At 42.0% G+C, this 17,448-nt stretch overlaps 1 protein-coding gene and 1 long non-coding RNA gene across 3 annotated transcripts in view; one reads left to right on the forward strand and one right to left on the reverse strand.

Moving 5' to 3' along the window:
• The window catches only part of LOC132954521 (interferon-induced protein 44-like), a 158,302-nt gene that overhangs the window by 68,825 nt on the left and 72,029 nt on the right, over positions 1 to 17,448 (reverse strand). The gene's annotated exons all lie outside the window — the stretch shown is intronic.
• The window catches only part of LOC132954531 (uncharacterized), an 80,663-nt gene continuing 73,107 nt past the window's right edge, over positions 9,893 to 17,448 (forward strand). Inside the window, exon 1 of the long non-coding RNA XR_009665778.1 lies at positions 9,893 to 10,022. This is a non-coding gene — a long non-coding RNA (uncharacterized LOC132954531). The remainder of the gene's footprint in view (positions 10,023 to 17,448) is intronic.

A 17,448-nucleotide genomic window follows, 5' to 3' on the forward strand; every position in this document is an offset into this window, starting at 1 on the left:
TTCCCTTCAGCTGCCTGTGTGATGCTTTTAACTTATTCATTTGTATCGACAGATTTAAAGTGTCATGCATGAACAATATGCCCCGTCCTGTAACAGGATTACAAAGACTCCTTCATTAGTAGAAAGAGAGTGCTCCAAAATATTTAAAGATTTTGAACAAACCGTTTATCAAAGGTGTTCTTAACTCATTATAAAAGATGACAATACAAAAGAAAACGAGATTCATTCTCCACTTCACCTGATAGTTCACTCAGTCTGTGTTCCTCCGTGATGTTTTTAAATCTGAAAAGCAAGAGGAAGGATTCCTGTTCTCTACTGAGCAGCCAAAGATCTCTGACGTCTTGTGAAGTTTGCTTTGACAAAAATTCTGTAACAAAATTACGCTTGATTTGAACATATGTTGGTAATTATTGTCCTAACTATTTTTTCGGCTGTGGCTCAGTTTGTAGAGTCGGCCGTTTCTCAACCGGAAGGTCGAGGGTTCGATCCCCAGCTCCTGCAGCAAAATGTCCAATGTGTCCTTGGGCAAGACACTTCACCCCGAGTTGCTCCCTCTGCTTTGTCTGCGGTGTATGAATGTGTATGAATGGGATTAGTTACTTCTGATGGTCTCTTTACTCAGCAGCCTCTACCATCAGTGTGTGAATGTGTAGGTGTGACATGCGGTGTAAAAGAGCTTTGAGTAGTCAGAGGACTAGAAAAGAAATATACAAGCTCAAGTCCATTTACCATTTCTCTTCAGATTTGGCATGTCATTTTTTTCTGATTCCATCCAGACTGCAGGGTAAATGATTTCTATAGATGTGTTGTAATTTAGCTTCATCGCAGAAAGCATGAAAGTGTAGCCGAAAGAGAATTCTGCACTTTACTCCAAAGAAAAATTGTCTTATTGAGCCTGCTATCCAACATATTAATGTAATGATTCCACAACCATTAGTATTATGGATATGTCCTCCTTACACATGTTGTAGTATCCGAAGCTGTGCAGTACTCTTTTCTGCTCTTGCTCACTATGTTAAAGGGAAAAACGCCAGGGACCGGCTGTCCTGAAAATCATCCGCCGTGTCTTAAAAAGTTTGAAAGAGAAAGTCCAGTCATTGGAGGAGCAGAGTGTCTGGATGTCTGTAGCTGAAAGAGCTATAAAGTTAATTGAATATTGAGATTTACAAACCCTGTCAATTTCCAAGATCCACATCTCTCCAGGGGTCACGGTGCCACCAAACTGCTCTTTTCCTGCAAAGGAGTCAGAGTGACACTTTCTTTCATACACATGGTGTGGGTTTCAAATTTGCCACATTGATGACTCAGGCCATCTCGCAGCATATTGTACCACAGCTGGGGATCATCATCACTCTGCGCAAAGAGCATCTACGCTGCTGTTCACCGAGGGGAACAAAGTCAATATTGGATACATTTTCTGGTGAGAGGATGATAGAAAAGTCTAATAACATCTGTGAAAGACTCTCCAGCTGTAGGGTGTCGAACTCAAGAACCCACAGAGCGACCAAACACACACTTAGGAGGCAGCAGCAACACACTGCAGGATTTCTCATTCCTGTTTAATGGCGTCATTAGCGTGTCCTTGGTGACAAGGTGGACTGTGATGCAATAAGTGATTCAGCCGGGCCGGGGGCGGTAAATGAAATAATCTCCAGGATAAATGACATTGTGACCCCCATGCTGCTGCACACACATGGCACATTATTCTGGACTCCAAGTATCCTCCCTCTAAAGGAGACTATACCGTCATCAGTAAGCACTGCTCTCGTCATCATTTGGCATGTGATGCTGTGCACGTGTGTGTAAAGACATGTACTGAATGCACTCTGAGCAGCTGTTGAAGGTGTGTAGGTTGACATTTCATGGCTTTTTTGAAAACAGAACAGTGGGAGGATGTTGCCCTTCAAAGACAGCGCTGTAAAAAAAAAAAAATTGCAACTTTTACAGCCTCGAAATCAATTACAGCGTGTAAAATATTCTCATGCAGATGTGATCTTCTCATACACGACATGAAGACACAAATGTACCCATCGGCCTTGAGGGAGAAATTAGTCATTCGGTGAAGAGATTAAAAACAATCCTCGTTATCCGTCAATTGCATTTATTCTTCTCATCCTTCTCAGACTGTAAGAATCCAAACGTATATATAATATAACACACGTTAGCAATCACTTAGATATGTAAAAATATAGATTATTCCATCTGCCGGAGGGAAGCAGCATTTTTCCTCACAAGGTTCTTTGTTTAAACCCTTAATAAATCTCATAATGCATTACAACCTGCAGCAGCGAGAAAAAAACAAAAGCAGAGCACTGAAAAATGATAGAAAGCACCAGTTGTGGAGACTGTCAACACTGGTTTTATTTTCTAAAGAATGAACTGGAGGTGAGAGATTATTCTCATTTATTCCAGTAAGACGTAACATGCTAGCTAATGTTATCCTCAGAATCTCTCACCTCTTGACCTTCTCTTTCTCTTTTGCTGTTAGGGTGTGACTTTCTCAAATGTTAATATCATCTCAATCAAATCATCACAGTGGCCCACATGAGTGTGAAAGCTGTTTGAGAGGTCAAAGGTCAAATATGTAACACTCTCACATTACCAGAAAATTTCGGCCTGACGTTGCCTCGGACAAAGGGCCCCTGATCAGCATGAATCAGGAGTGAATAGTCCTGAAACTGTAGTCTGAGTTCTCCTCACATCTCCCCATGTCTCCAGTGTTCGAGAGGGAGAGACAGGACTGAAGATTAGATTGAACCTCTCATCTCTTCAATCCCTGCACACCAGACTTCTGAACTTCTAACAAGCAGCCAGCGTGTATCCACTACCTGCTCGTCCATCCTGCAGATTTGAGAGAAACCGCCGCACTCTGAATGAGCTGCAGGATGCTGACAGCTGGAGGGACCAAAGGCAATTACAGAGCTGGAACAACGCTGCTGCTGGAGTCCCCTGATTGAAAAACTGACTGAAGTACAGTTCAGTTCAAATTTCAGGATTGGATCGGTATTGTGTTACTGCCGACTGACGATTTTACTTTGAAGGGGACATTTAATAAAGCTAATTCATGGGCTCTGAAGAAGAAAATCTTTTTCTCCTCTGACAAATGAATGTCAGTGAATTTGGTGTTTTTTGCCCGATGAGCAGTGAGACAAACATCTCTCCATTGAGATATTTAATGTCTTACATGATGTAAAATAAACCTGTACAACACAGACTCCAGGTACACCGAGCATTTCAGAGATCATTCGGTCCACAGTTCACAAGTTGATGTTGTTGTTCTTTTTATTGACCAAGGTGTAATAAAAGATCAAAAATCCAATCTGCTTGATCTAATAAAACAGTAAAGGGAGTGTGAGACAGTTTTCAGTATTAAACGTGTGACAGTCTACAGATGATTGGATACAAGAGAGAGCTACACATAAATGAGGGGAATCTTTTTCATTCAATCCTGGAAAAAAGCTGGAAAGATCTACGACTCCCATTACATTCTAATATCTATTAGATATCTATCTTGCAAGTCTTTTTTTTTTTTTTTTTTACCATTACAGAAACATTTCCAGTATTTCCAATTGAGTTTTGATTATCAACCGATTCCTCTTTTCGTCGCTCATCTGACGCAGTCTTATTAGTAAGGAACCAGGAGTTTCTTATTTCAGTGGTTGCATCAAGCCCTCTCCTGTGGATGTCAAGATGTAAACAGATCTCTGGTGTATCTGAAACGTGAGATTGTGCTGTCAGATCACTAAATGCTACCTCTGTTGTCGTCCCTTTTTTTCTAACTTCCATTGCTCAAATTTCACCTCCCGGCTGCTCGGCCGCACATATTTTTAGCCTTGGAACTCCATCTTTGTATCGATTGTATCTGCTCTTGTGTTTTTCGTGTGGGCAGCTTGGAGGTAAGCCACATTTCTCTGGCCCTTTGTTGTCCTTGAGGATGCCGTGTCATTATGGGCCTCTCGTATTTCAACCTGAGGCTGAATGAGCCTGAAGTCAGATTCTCTTTCCTTAAGTGGACTTCATGTAAGAGCTGTCATGTCAATTTAAAAAAAAAAAGCTGAAAGAGGGATATCTTATCTTCTTTTTACATGATTTTGTGATTCAGTATTTGTACCTGTGCATTCAAATACTGTGCTGGTGAATGTTTTAAATAGCTTGTCAGCTCCACCTCTCTGCCTGTTACTTGGTTGACCAAAAGGTGGCTTGAGACGGCATTTCCAATATGGTGGCCGCCATCATTGGGCTTCAAAACACCCCTTCAGTAACCAATGGGTGACATCACTGAGACTAAATCCATCTTTTTTATAACATCTTTGCTCCTCTATTTCCCCCTTCTATCATTGCCCCATCCAAGAGGTCTCCACAATTCTTCTCTCATCCAACGCTGATGCTTTCTCTTCCTCTCTGTTACCTTTAGCACATTTGCACTCGCTTGAATTAAAAAATGTCCAGTTGGACCTAAATGAAATCTTGCACTACTGCCTTTCCTGTTTTCATTGCCTCATTCATTGTGATCATCATTAGTCCACTTGCTCCTCTTCTCCAGTTGCTCGTCCCCTCTCTGGTAGCTGCTGCTGCTTGAGCTCTGCAAGATTTGTATGCAAGCTGATTATTCACAAGGACCTCTCCACCAGTGACCTCTCCTCCATTGGCTTGCTCTCTTTCTACACCCTGTCATCCTTCCACATCCATCCATCCCTCCATGTTTATGCACAAAGGAACAAGTTTAGATGCTGCTTCCACGAACTCTCACTTCTAGGGCCCCGGCTCTGAACAAGGGGACCATTGAGCGAGATGTGGTGAGAGGAGGGGCCGTCCTGGCAGTCAGTCTGAGTTTGACAGTGGGCTGATCAAAGGCTGTGAGACTCTGTCTGTGACACAGGCTGCAGAATGGGGGCCTGATGGTGAGATATGCATGCCTGAACTCAACTGGGCATGTGTTATGTTTGGATTGTTTTGGTAGCTGGACCAAACGGTTTTCATCGCTTGTTTTGTAATACGGTTGTATTTAAATGGATGCAGTTGTTCTTTCTTTAAGTTCAAAAGTGTAATAGAGTGACACACAGAGTCTAGGTTTTGGCAGCCAATTTGCCAGCGAAGGAGTTATATAGTTAGTTTTTGTGAAAATGCATCCAATTGCAAAACAAGTTTTCAGAACTTCATTTTGAAATTCGTTTTCATAAGATTCCTGGATGGGCGCAGCATCAACTTTTCCATATCTGAAGGCCTGATTCAGGAAAGGATTGTTTGGCCTTTTGTGCCTGCTAATCCTGTTATGTGCAAATGAGTCAAAGACACGATGTAAATCACAAAACACATGCAAAGTGTGATATGCATCCCTTACCCTGCTGCAGAGCAGAATGCATCTCTGTGAGTCAGTCGTGCCCTGCTCTTTGGAGTCAGAGACTTCAAAGAGCAGGGCATCAGCGCTATATGCTTTGTGAATTAGACCTCATTTCGGGGCTTTCCTGAACCTGTGTGGAGAGCTGGAGAGAAATTAAACCTCCCAACAGCCAATCAGAGAGATTCCTCTCACTGACCGATTCAACATGTCGAATTGGCCAAAAAAAGGCAGACGGGGGCCGACGGGTAGCAATGGAGCTGGACCGACGATCTCCTCGGTGTGTCAGGCCCTTTACAACCTTGTTGAACAAACAACAATTATTGCATGTTTGAATGGGTTGTGTCATAATAACCAGGTCAGTGTTTGTTCCTGTTACATAACCACGTACAGGATTTAACCGCGGCCACTGAGACCTGACCTCTGAATGGTCGTTCTGTTGTCAACATGACCCTCGCCTCCGTTTAAAATGTATTCAACCAGCAGGCATGAAGGGTGAGAGCCTGTCATTGGGGCTGTTCACTTTTGATACCCATGACTAACACATGAATTATTCAGTCTGGATAAGAAGATTTAAACTTCTTTTGGACAGACAGTCAACATGTGAAACATTACATTTAAATATACAGAACATATACATCACATAGTCACATGTTTACCTTCAGTCTCACACCGTCTGCCCCCTGACACAGCATGTAATCCATACGTTCTTCTTCTCCCGCATGATGGAACCTGCCACAACCAGGGCAGAGCCTGGGGTGGGGGGAGGGGGGCGAGAGAGTGGGCGTTCCCCTGATAGCGCTCTAAAAATAAACATGTGCTTTACATAATAATCCGATGTGTGTGTGAGAACAAGAGTGATCAATGCCAGCAGGTCCTTACTATTATCAGCTACAGGCAGCTGCAGATCCCAGCTGAGTTTCCAGATAAACACGATCCAGGACGGTTTATCAGGTCTGATGAATGTTGCATCGAGACGCCCCTTTAAACGCAGACTCAGGTGTTTTCATTTATCTTTGAAGTGTAAATATAAAAAGAGGGAATGACTTATAACATCTGATATTTATTCTTCTCTAAGGGGGGGGGGGGGGGGTTAAGTTTTCAGCTTCAAGCTTATCAAAGCTGTCTCACATCAAAAGACGGCGGGCTGAGGGCAGCTCGCCGTGACCTCACACTCTGTGTTCGGCCTCACTCTAAAGCGTGATTTAAGTTAAATTAAGTAGATTATTTACCCGAGCCCCGTACTTTAGTGTACTTGTGAGGAACTGCTGTTTCAAGAAAACATAAAAGGTAACACTGGATCACAAAGAATGCTGATGTTACACAATATCTCAGCCAATAGTGATCCTCTTATACATGCCCCTCCTACATTTCTCTGAGTGATTCAGAGTCGCTGTAGGGGCTCGTATAATAGAATAATGTTAGGAGTGTTAAACCCACAAGTTTCTTTATTCATACATACAAGAAATAAAGATGAAATAGTCTTTGCTTTGGGGAGTAAACGTCTTCACTCTGAAGGAAAGTGAGATTTAAGGAGCAAATCTTGAACTCTATATTTAGAAGTCTAAAAAAAGAAGGATTAAAACTTGTTGCTGGGACAATTCTCCTGTTTCTCGCCGTCTACGACATCTTCCTTTATATTACCAAAAACTGGTTAACCTTCTTCCACACACAGAATGAAACTAAGGATTTGATTGAACTCGGTTTCTTGTGTCATTTAGGATGTTTTCTCAACTTATTTGAGCTTTTTACATGATAATAATGTAATTTCAGCCTTTTTCCTCGAGATCTCAAGAAACATCTTTGTGATCATGGTGAAACCAGCGTTGTTATCCTCGAGATAATGTGAGTTGAGATCTCGAGAAAACAATCTAAATGTGCTCGTTATCACAGGAAAGCAGAGTGATGTATGTCCGTTTAAGGGAGTTTCAAACTTGCCCACAAATCCCTGAGGACCTCTCTCATGTTTCTCCTCTTCAGCCCTGTTTCCACCAAGAGCTTCAGTTCGGTCCGTCACAGTATGGTACGATCATTTTGAGGCGTTCCCACTGCCGAAAGTTGGGAAATTTTCCAAAATGACCGGCCCGGACTGGTCCTACTTTTTGCTATACCCTTCTGTTGGAGTGCCAAGCGTACCGATCCGACCCTTTTAATGGATTTGATAAAAACTTGTTTTTTATCCAGTTTGCAACCGCCTCTGAAGAGTGCTTTGCAAAGAGCCATGTTTTTTTTGTTTTTTTTTGACTCCTCGGTATGGAAACAGGCTTCATTTGCATTTCTCTTTGCAACTTCTCAAAAGTTTGCATACCTTTGTCTTGGAAATTGCATTGAAACCTGGAGACTGCCTCCCATACAGAGCAGAGAGATGATTACTGGACGACGTAGTCAAAGTTAGTATCTCTGTGAAGACTCTTTTACTCTCTCTCTTCATCAATCACAACACCTTTCTTATCTCATCCATCTCAGAGGCCGATGTCTCCTTCCTCGCCCCTCCCTCAAATGCATACTAAAGACGCTTCCTTTTCCCCTTCTCTTCTTAACATTATTCTTTTTTTTTTTAGCAGAGAACAATTGAAGAGGTGTGAAGAGTAGCCACCTGTGTTCAGGTCATGATGAATGGAGAAGAGAGTGGGATCTTTTTTTTGCTTTTTCATCCCAGTGACCCCGCGGTCTCTTCAGCCTACGCGACACGATCGTCGATTATTGTTGGCGACATTGGAGTCGCACAATGCAGCTGGTGTGTTTGCAGGAGAGCGTATCCGAGAGACGGACAGATGGGCTGTCACTCTCCCTCTGAGGAGATTTAGAGGATCAAAGAGGGTGAAAGGGAAGGAGGGAGGGAGGGAGGAGAGGGAGGCGTGAGAATAGTTACCATGGTGACCGTGACATCACTGTTTGCTTGTGTGTTCTGCCTTTTAAAAAGGGAGTTTTGTTTGTGTGGCAGTGAATGCAAACAGGAGACAGGAGGACGAGGAGGTGCTTTGTGAAATAGAAGAGGCTGAAATTAAGCTTTTTTTTTTATTCAGCTACCCCTCCACTGTGCTTCTCGCCGCTGTAAACACATCAGAGTTACGTCAATGTGCTAATAGCATGGTCAACTCAGGCGTTTTTAAATGAGTTATTATTACTTTGAGGACGGGAGGAGGAGGAGAGACAGAGCAGGGCAGTGTGCTCTCCGGCTTTATGGTTAATGAATAAATGAATCATGTTGTGCATTTAATTCTGTCGAGCAAACACTGATAGGAACATGTGCTTCATATACTTTTATCATCAACAACACGCAGGACGTGTCTTTAAAATCACATTTACAGACCATAGAAAATCAATTATTAAAAGAAAATATCACTCACAAAAACATTTAATAAAGCTCTGGATAAATCTGTGTAAACACAGAATAATTGGTCCCCTCCTAAAACCCAGAAGCTTCTGTGTGCCTGAATCTTTAATTTCATTATAATATGTAAAATATGAAAGGAAAAATGAATCACTTACTATAAAATTGAGGGTATAAGACAAACTTTTCATACAATATTTTCCTCTGAAAAGTGGGCTGCGTCCTATACAGGTGCGACACACATACCAGTATAATAATAATAATAAAAATAATAATACATTTAACTTGTAACGCACTTTACATTTTTGCAAAAACATCTCAAAGTGCTACAGGAAAAAAAAAAAATAGAAATAAAAAACAAATTTGCAACTAATGAAACTAAAAGCACAAGCAGAAGGCTTTGTTAAAAAGGTGGTTAGGGCCCTTTTAAAAGCATCAGCAGATAAAATGCTGAGACATGCACATCATGGTTTGAAGTTCAGCCGCCACCATCCTGACTGCACACGACCTGTCGCTACTGTGATAGACGTTGAAATGCTAAAATGAAGTGTCAGAAACAGTTGTGTTAGAAAAGTTGGGGTTGAGCTATGTCCCAGCCCAAAGATGGAGATTATACCTTTCTTGACGACATGCTCCAAGCCTTACTTTGGTGATAAGAAGAAAAAACATTCCACATTGAAGTTCGAGAAAGCAAAGTTTCATTTTCTGTGACTTTCTTTAAATTCTACAGAAACCAAAAGCTTGTCGTCACATGTTCAGAGAGTCCCTCTAACCTCCTCCACGGCAGTCACCAGTTGTTCCCAAAGATGAAATCTCTGGCACCATTATGTCAAAAAAAAAAGGTGTGTGTGAGTGTGTGAGATAGTATGTGTGTTGTAGAGGCAAAGGTCAGGACAAGAGACCCGATGTGACTGTCCCACTGACATGGAGGACACTTCATTTGTAACTGATTCAGCGAGCTCGTCTCCACCTCTGGCCTCGGAGGACAATTTCAGACGACAGAGGACAAGCTTCTGTATGTGAAGAGCAAGCGTTGTGCTTCATTTTGTGGGAGAGAGAGGTGTGGAAGTGTTGGACACAGAGCTTTGTGTGGGGGCTACTTTGAGACTTCAGAGCAAAGCAGAATGCGAAAGTGCAAAATCCTGCAGTTCATCGAGTGTCCACTAGAGGCTGGCTGCAGGAACACCGGAAGTCACAAACACACAACAGGCAAAAAATTGATTTTTTTCTAAATTTCATTAGATTTTGAGAACGATACGTGTTATCCATAGTTGACAGGTGGGCGCGATGTAACGGTTTGTCAAGAGGCTTAAGAACCCGCCTCAGCTCCAGCTCTCAGCCTGTCGTTAAGTTGGAACAGATGGATGACGTCACTCAGGCTTCGTCCATTCATTTTTAAAGTGAAAACTCACACAGGTGAAGGGGAATAAAATAGTCTTGATCCTGAGGAATTGATTCAAATTTCAATGTATTTATCAAACAAACAAAGCCACTGAATCCACATTGCCAGTGATACTGAACAGGATCTATGCATCAGTATTAAACCTGTATGTTAAAGGTTTCCACATTCTTCCAGTTTACGAATTGATGCAAGGCTGCTGTAAGTAAGCAGCGCATGAGCAGAGACAATGGAGATCATGTCAACACACTCAACTTGGCCGTACAGAACTGGGCCTCTTCAGCATGTTTTCCCATTATCATGTGCATAATGAAATCACAATATTGTAAATTCAGAGATTTTTTGTAATCGTCTCTGAGGGACATTATGCTCTCATGCCTGAACGTATCTCTCTCCCTTATAGGACATTCAAACTGCATCCTGCTTCTCATTCATGTCCCGTCAGTTCATCTGATATTGTTTTTCACCTCGTTTACTCCGCGGCGCAGGAGCTAAATAAAGAAAAGGTTAGTGTGCTGTACTCATTTTAACTATGCATCAGCCCTCTCCAGTGATACCATATCTGTTTCTAAAACAGGTACAACCATGAGCAGCCGGGAGTCACTTGATGTTCTCACAGTCTGAACATGTGTGTGTGCATGTGCATGTGAATATGTATGTGTGTGACTAAGCTAATAGGAGATCTAACATAGACCTGTCACCTCACACACACACACACACACACACACACACACAGCCTGTATGCTTAACAAAGAAGGGGAGGATATGTGGAAACCCTGCAGCACAGCAGCTGTGTTTATGGACTGTGAATGTGGTACATTGTGTCTCCTCCAACCAGATGCTCCACAGGGCAAAGTATGCACAAGTCCCCGGGGTGAGATAAAGATTTGTGTTAAGAGTCGTGTACCCGGAGCTTCAGTTATCACGTCGAATGTCCTTCCATGTGTAATCCTTCCAGGAAAAGATATCACACATGATACATTTTTAAAACAGAATTGTAAACATCCAGATTTACATACAAATAAGAGATTTGAACATTTGTTTTTACATTACAGAAAATTTAGACAATGACTTCTTGTGCCTTCTGTCTGTGAGTTAAGTTTTGGAGTGTGCATTGTTCTTATGAAATCATCAGGGGTATTGCAAAAGGCATACTGTTCCCACTCTTATCTCTCGTCCCAGGACAGCCGGGGTTGGTCACCAGTCAGCGTGTCGATGATGTGGAGATAGATGAGGAATATGAACCAACAGAACCACCTCTAATCCGAGTGGGCAAAACGTCAGCTGTAGGTTTTAAAGGCCCTGACACACAAAGGAGATGCTCGGTCCTCGCCCTATGGTTTTTGCGGTGTTCAGCTTTGTCGCTACCCGTCGGCCCCTCGTCTGCCTTTTTTTTTCTGGGCCTCGAGGTTAAAGTCTTTATATGCGTATAAAGATAATAATATAATATAGATAATATAATAATAATAGAAATCAAGTCTATCCTCTGAAAAGAGTTTTCAGAGTCCTATCTTCAGTTTGTTCACATTGCCCGGACGGCGGCTGACTCCTCCCCTCACGTATAAAAGTTGTTTAATTGAGGGACTAGAGAAAAGAAGAATAACATACTGTACTCACTGCTTAACTGTGTTTCTAGATCACGCTCATTTCAGGTAAATTTACATGCAGTGTGAAGATACGAGCATAATAAAGATCGCTAGCATTAGCATGCTAACACAACAATGCACCGCAAGTTGTTTTGGTTTCATGCTGGTGCTCAAGGGCGACATCTGCTGGATCAAAAAATCGCATATAAAGCCTTTAAAAAAATGCTCTATAACATTTCCCATTTTAACCACAAACACTACAATAAAAATCCAGTCTGGATACAAAGTGAAGTGTTGTTATTGTAGGATCAGTCTGATTACGCTGGTCAATAATTCAGTGTTGTGCGTCATCAAAGAGAGTATGAAAAACACAAGAGTAATGCTGGATTCACACACACACGCATACTGTCATTACCCTCCTTGTAGGGGTTCCTGTTAGCCACATCATATGCGCCCCTGAGGTGGGACCACATTTGCATATTCAGCACAGGCTTGCTTTTCAGGAACACTTTGTTGTGTGGCCTCAGAGAGTAAAACCAGAGGCCACCTCAGCCTTTAGCATACTTTAGTTGAGTGAGTTCATGCTTCTTGTAAACATGTGATTGTAAACAAAGAGCGACAGGTTCGTCTATATGAAAGTGCAGAGGACAGCTTGAGCTGTTTCTTTGAGCAAGAGCATAACTAGAACATTTCATGTTTTATTGAGCGATCTAAGAAGCAGAATCTCATTTTGTAGGTAGATGAGATTTCTGCTGGTGCATGACTTCTTCATTTCATTTGTGTCTGCTCCGGAATACGAAAGCCCTTAGCAGACATTCATCGATACATTTTATTTAACTCTGTTTTCTTGTGATAGTAAATAAATTATCTGGGGATAAGAACACTGGTTTTTTCATGTGATAACAACTTCATTTCAGCCGTGTTCTCGAGAATCTAAATCAATAAGCTGAGATCTCGAGAAAACAAGAACGGTGAAACGGAGTGAAATAAAATGCACGGAGAGGTGTCCACTGAGGGCTTCTGTAGCTGAATTGCACATGCACACACAAGTCTAAAATAGATGCAGCAGGTTAGCAGAGAGGGGTGTCATTACTTGAACAGGGAATGTGAGACCTGGCCTGATGTAAGTATTTTTTCCACAGCCATGAATACAGAGCAGCTTAAACACCACAGTGGAGTTAGTATTCCCCTCTTTCTTCTTCCTTTCTTTCGTCCTCCTCTGTCGTCACGCTCTATCTCTCCTCTCGTCCGTCAGGCACACTCCTCCGCAGACGGCCCCTGCTGTTTACTTTTCATTTCTCTCTGTGAATCCTAATTGCACGTTGAGTCTTTTCCTGGGTCATTTTCTATTCTGAATTATGATGAGTGAATCCGACTCTGCTGCCTTCAAAACCGCCTGCAGTGTTTCTTTATCAGGGGCTCTATATGCTGTCAGTAGGTGGTCATCAGTCTGCTGAATTTGTATTTAAAAAAATGTCAGTCAGTGATGAACTGAGTGAATTGTAAGTTATCTTGCGTGGTGTTTTGTTTGGATTATCTTTTTCCTGTCATCAGTGTGCTTGTCGTATTTTTCTCTTCTCTGTCTGAGTTTCTTTCCCCTCTCATCTTTCTCTCTCGCTGTAGGTCTCTCTCCCGCCCTCATGGGAACAACTGTCTTCCCTTCCTTCCTTTCTTCCTGAACGTCCTCACATCCAGCTGTCATTTTATACCTCTGGGTTTCCTTTTTCCACACTCTTCTCAACCTCGCACCTTTTTCCTGCAGCCTAAAAAGACTATAGCTTCCCAACACCTCGCAGAGTCATGCTGAGCACTAAAGTGCGTCTTAATTGATCACTTCAGAGGTAAACAACTCTGCGTGGTGTGAATTCACCCACGAGGGAGGATGCACGAGCAGTTAGTTCCTAATTTGGAGGAGGCCGAGGGAGGACAAATGTGCCCGGGAAATGAAATAGTTTTTTTGTGTTCGCTGACAGATGTCAGAAAGTTTTGTGGAAAGCCAAAAATAAGAAGAGATCAGTCTGTCATCATGTTTTGATTTTTGAGGGCAGGTCCTGGTTTAGAGAATTGTTTTCTGACCCGCTGAGCAGGGAAATGAAATTCAACCAAGTGGGACCCTCGAGAGACATTCTGACGCCAGGTGTGACGGACTGCAATCTGTCTAACCTGAATCCAGCACACAATCTGGATGAGTTTCAACTCAAGAGAAATATTACAGAGAAAACAAAGGGACTGATATATATACAGAGATCTTAACCGAAAACAACACTTATAGAGTTTAGCATTTTACCTCACGTGAACATGAGCATAAGGATTTATTTAATGAGAAACAACAACTCCTTTCACCAGAATAAAACTCCACAAAATGTCTATAAAATTTCAGGCAGCAGCTGAAATCTTCTTGAGTTGCTTGTTCACACTTGTCCCTCACAGCAGGAGACTATCGCTGTCAGGCAGGAGGAGGGGGGGGGGCTGGAGGGGGCATCTCAGGAAGGAGAAAAGACAACCTAGTAAGAAGGATTCAGAAGTAGCAGACAAAGGAACACAGTCTCACGCTGTAATTAGATTGTTGTGCCTCTATGTCAATTCTGTGTGTATAGTTGGACACATTCACAATATCAACAAAAAAAGTGAAGAAGAACCCTGTCCCACTCTCGCTGTGAATTTTCCTGGATATTTTCTGCTGTGTTCTCACACCAGTTCCCCCCCCGACTTCATGCAGAAAATGTACCAGTGGGCTGTCACTAAAGTTGGAGAATAAAAAATCAGTCATGCACTAAAGCACACAGAGTGATGTGTTTGTTAGTGCAACAGATGAGTCCAAAAATACCTCAGCACCTTTCTCTCTTCTGTCCACGTCTTTATTATGACTTAGTGCATCCTTACTTTCCTTCGGGGATCGACGTGTTGCTCTGTCATTGTAGGTCGTTTATGTGCAAAGACACCTGAGGGGTTTGGAGATATGTGTATGTGTGGTTACACTCGGTTGAGTACACACAGATAACACACACGAGTGATAAAATGAGGAGAGATGTGAGATGAAGAAGAGCTTTAAAAAGAACTCATGTGACAGTCTGAGAACATACAGTACTGAGGACATACTGTAAACAGCAGCTGACTTGTTCTGTGCATGTGTGTGTGTATGTCTGCCACTTACCACACATTTGTGTTTCCTCAGCCCGGGGGTTAAATTTGAAGCATGCAGCTATTGTTTAAGCTGTACTACAAGGTCAAAGTGTAAGAAAAGGGATAAGAGAATGTACACAAGAACAGCTGCTTATTAAAAGGTAAAGATAAAGATAAACCTTATTGATCCCCGTGGGGGAAATTTGTGCATTACAGCACCTCCAGAAAACAGGGGACGGGAATACAATTATTAAAAATAAAAATAGAAGTTAAAATCAAATCAAACATATTTACATTCAGTTAAATAAAAAAATACAATAATGTAAAGTTACACAGTAACTACAAAAAAACTACAAAAAAGGTTTTGTTCTTAAAAAAGCACACACAGTGTGTAGCATGAGGTGGTGATGTTGTTAAAGAGTCTGATTAAACAGTCTGACTGCAGATGGGATGAACGACCTGCGGTAGCGCACTAAGATCATTTTCAATCAGGAGTCACAAGGTTCTCATTTACAAACATGTCTCAGCTATTCAAACTTTCTTATCTGTGTTTTAAAAGCTTAACAATAGATCAGTAGAAATCAATTTAACACTATTAAAGCTATTGTGCACTTCAAACTTTTTTTTTTTCTGCAAATCTCGAGCTGATCTATCGACGCTGCATGCTCCTTGTGGTCCGCCATCGGATGAATTATGTAACATCCTCGCAGGGTTTATGAAGACGACTTTTCAGGAGAAAAAAGTCCTTAACGCTGCTGCCGTGACAACTCATAACACAACCTCTGTGTTTACATACATGGCGGCATGTAAAGCCTGCATTTGTATGCACGACGGGTGACTCACTGCAGGCCGGTGATGCAAAACGTTTAATGTGCAGCCGCTGCTGACACGCTGCAAAGAAAAAACTACAGTCGGTCGGTCCCTGGAAGGGTCGTTAAAAAAACCGGTGTAAAAACTCAATCAGTCGTGAAATGTAGTTAATGAGATTTCATACCAGCGAGGTCATTTCATGTATCAGTAACAGAACGATTATGGTCACGGGTTCTTTGAAGGTCAAGACGAGAGCGTTTGAGAAATTCAATATTCAGTTTTTATACTGAATGAAAACTAAAGGTTGCTGGCACCATCTCCTTCTCCCCCAACAGATCCCCCCCTCTCAGGTGTCTCATCTCGCTTTAAAGGTCCAAGCTGCAGTGATTTTAACTTCATTCTCTGTTGAAAAACTGCTTCTCTGCCATCCAAACAAAATGTTCAGTTTCTAGACTCCCTCGCTCTCTCTCATCAACCATGAACTCTTCCTCAGAGCGCCCCCTACAGGCCTGGAGCACCTCTGACTGGCATTGTCTGCATGCAGATGTTTCTTTTAAAGGCTTTATATGCGATTTTTTTGATCCAGCAGATGTTGCCCTTGAGCTCCAGCATGAAACCAAAACAACTTGCGCTGCATTGTTGTGTTAGCATGCTAATGCTAGCGATCTTTATTATGCTCGTATCTTCACACTGCATGTAAATTTACCTGAAATGAGCGTGATCTAGAAACACAGTTAAGCAGTGAGTACAGTATGTTATTCTTCTTTTCTCTAGTCCCTCAATTAAACAACTTCTATACGCCGAGGGGAGGAGTCAGCCGGCCGTCCCAACGATGTAAACAAACTGAAGATAGGACTCTGAAAACATCACAGACAGTGGGACTCGGGTGTTACACCCATTGTAGACAGTCATGACTCACAGAGTTATTTTCAGAGGATATACTTGATTTCTATTATATTTAAGTGTGAAAAATCGCATATAAAGCCTTTAAAATGTATCTTTTTGACTTTGTATCCTTCCTGTATTTGTAGCGCGTTTGGTGTTAATGAAGTTGTTTTTGCAACATGTTTCTGTCATTTGTTGCTTTTATTTTGGACACTTCTATTTGCTTTTCTTTTCTGAATTCTCTGCACATTTTGTCGTTTCATTCGTCGCAGGTCAGTTGCCTTTTGTCGGCCAACGTAAGTGTTAAAAAACTCACAACGAATCACTATCTACACATACCGTACATTCTTACTAGAGTAGTGACAATGTGGCATGTCCATGGCGAACAGCAGGTTCTTGTTTATGGACAATAAAACAATAAGATCCCAGCTGTCTTGAATTTTAAAATCTCTGCAAAAAATCTCATGCATATTATTAGATACATTTCTACAGTTCCAGGTAGTTCAGTTTTTCCTCTTAAAGACATTTTTTAGTGCATGAAGTAATCCAACGAAAACTGCAGAAAAACTAAATAATGTGATTTCATTCTTTAATATATCACAATGTCAGTAATCAGCACTCTTTTATTTTACTTAGAGAACACTTTTGAACACTTCATTTTGGCAGTTTGAATCAAAAAGTACACCAAGATCTCAGTGGCCCGTGCAGCAGCCAAACAGTCCTCCTCTCCTTTTCTTCCCCTGTCTCCCTCGCTGCCTGTCTCACCTGCCGCCTCATTTACTCTTCAAAGGCAAAGCAGAGCATCTGTCTATTACGAGGAGCCCAGGGCGCTCTGCAGAGTTGTGTTAAGTAATAACAAGCGGTGACGTCAAAGGCTCTCTCCGTCTGAGCCAGGGACGAGGGAGGGCGGAGGGACGAGGGGAGGGATAAAAAGGAGAGGGGAGGAGGAGGAGAGGAGGCAGACGTGGAAGTG

This window comes from Labrus mixtus, chromosome 20 (assembly GCF_963584025.1).
Source record: "Labrus mixtus chromosome 20, fLabMix1.1, whole genome shotgun sequence".
Classification (NCBI taxonomy): Eukaryota; Metazoa; Chordata; class Actinopteri; order Labriformes; family Labridae; genus Labrus; species Labrus mixtus.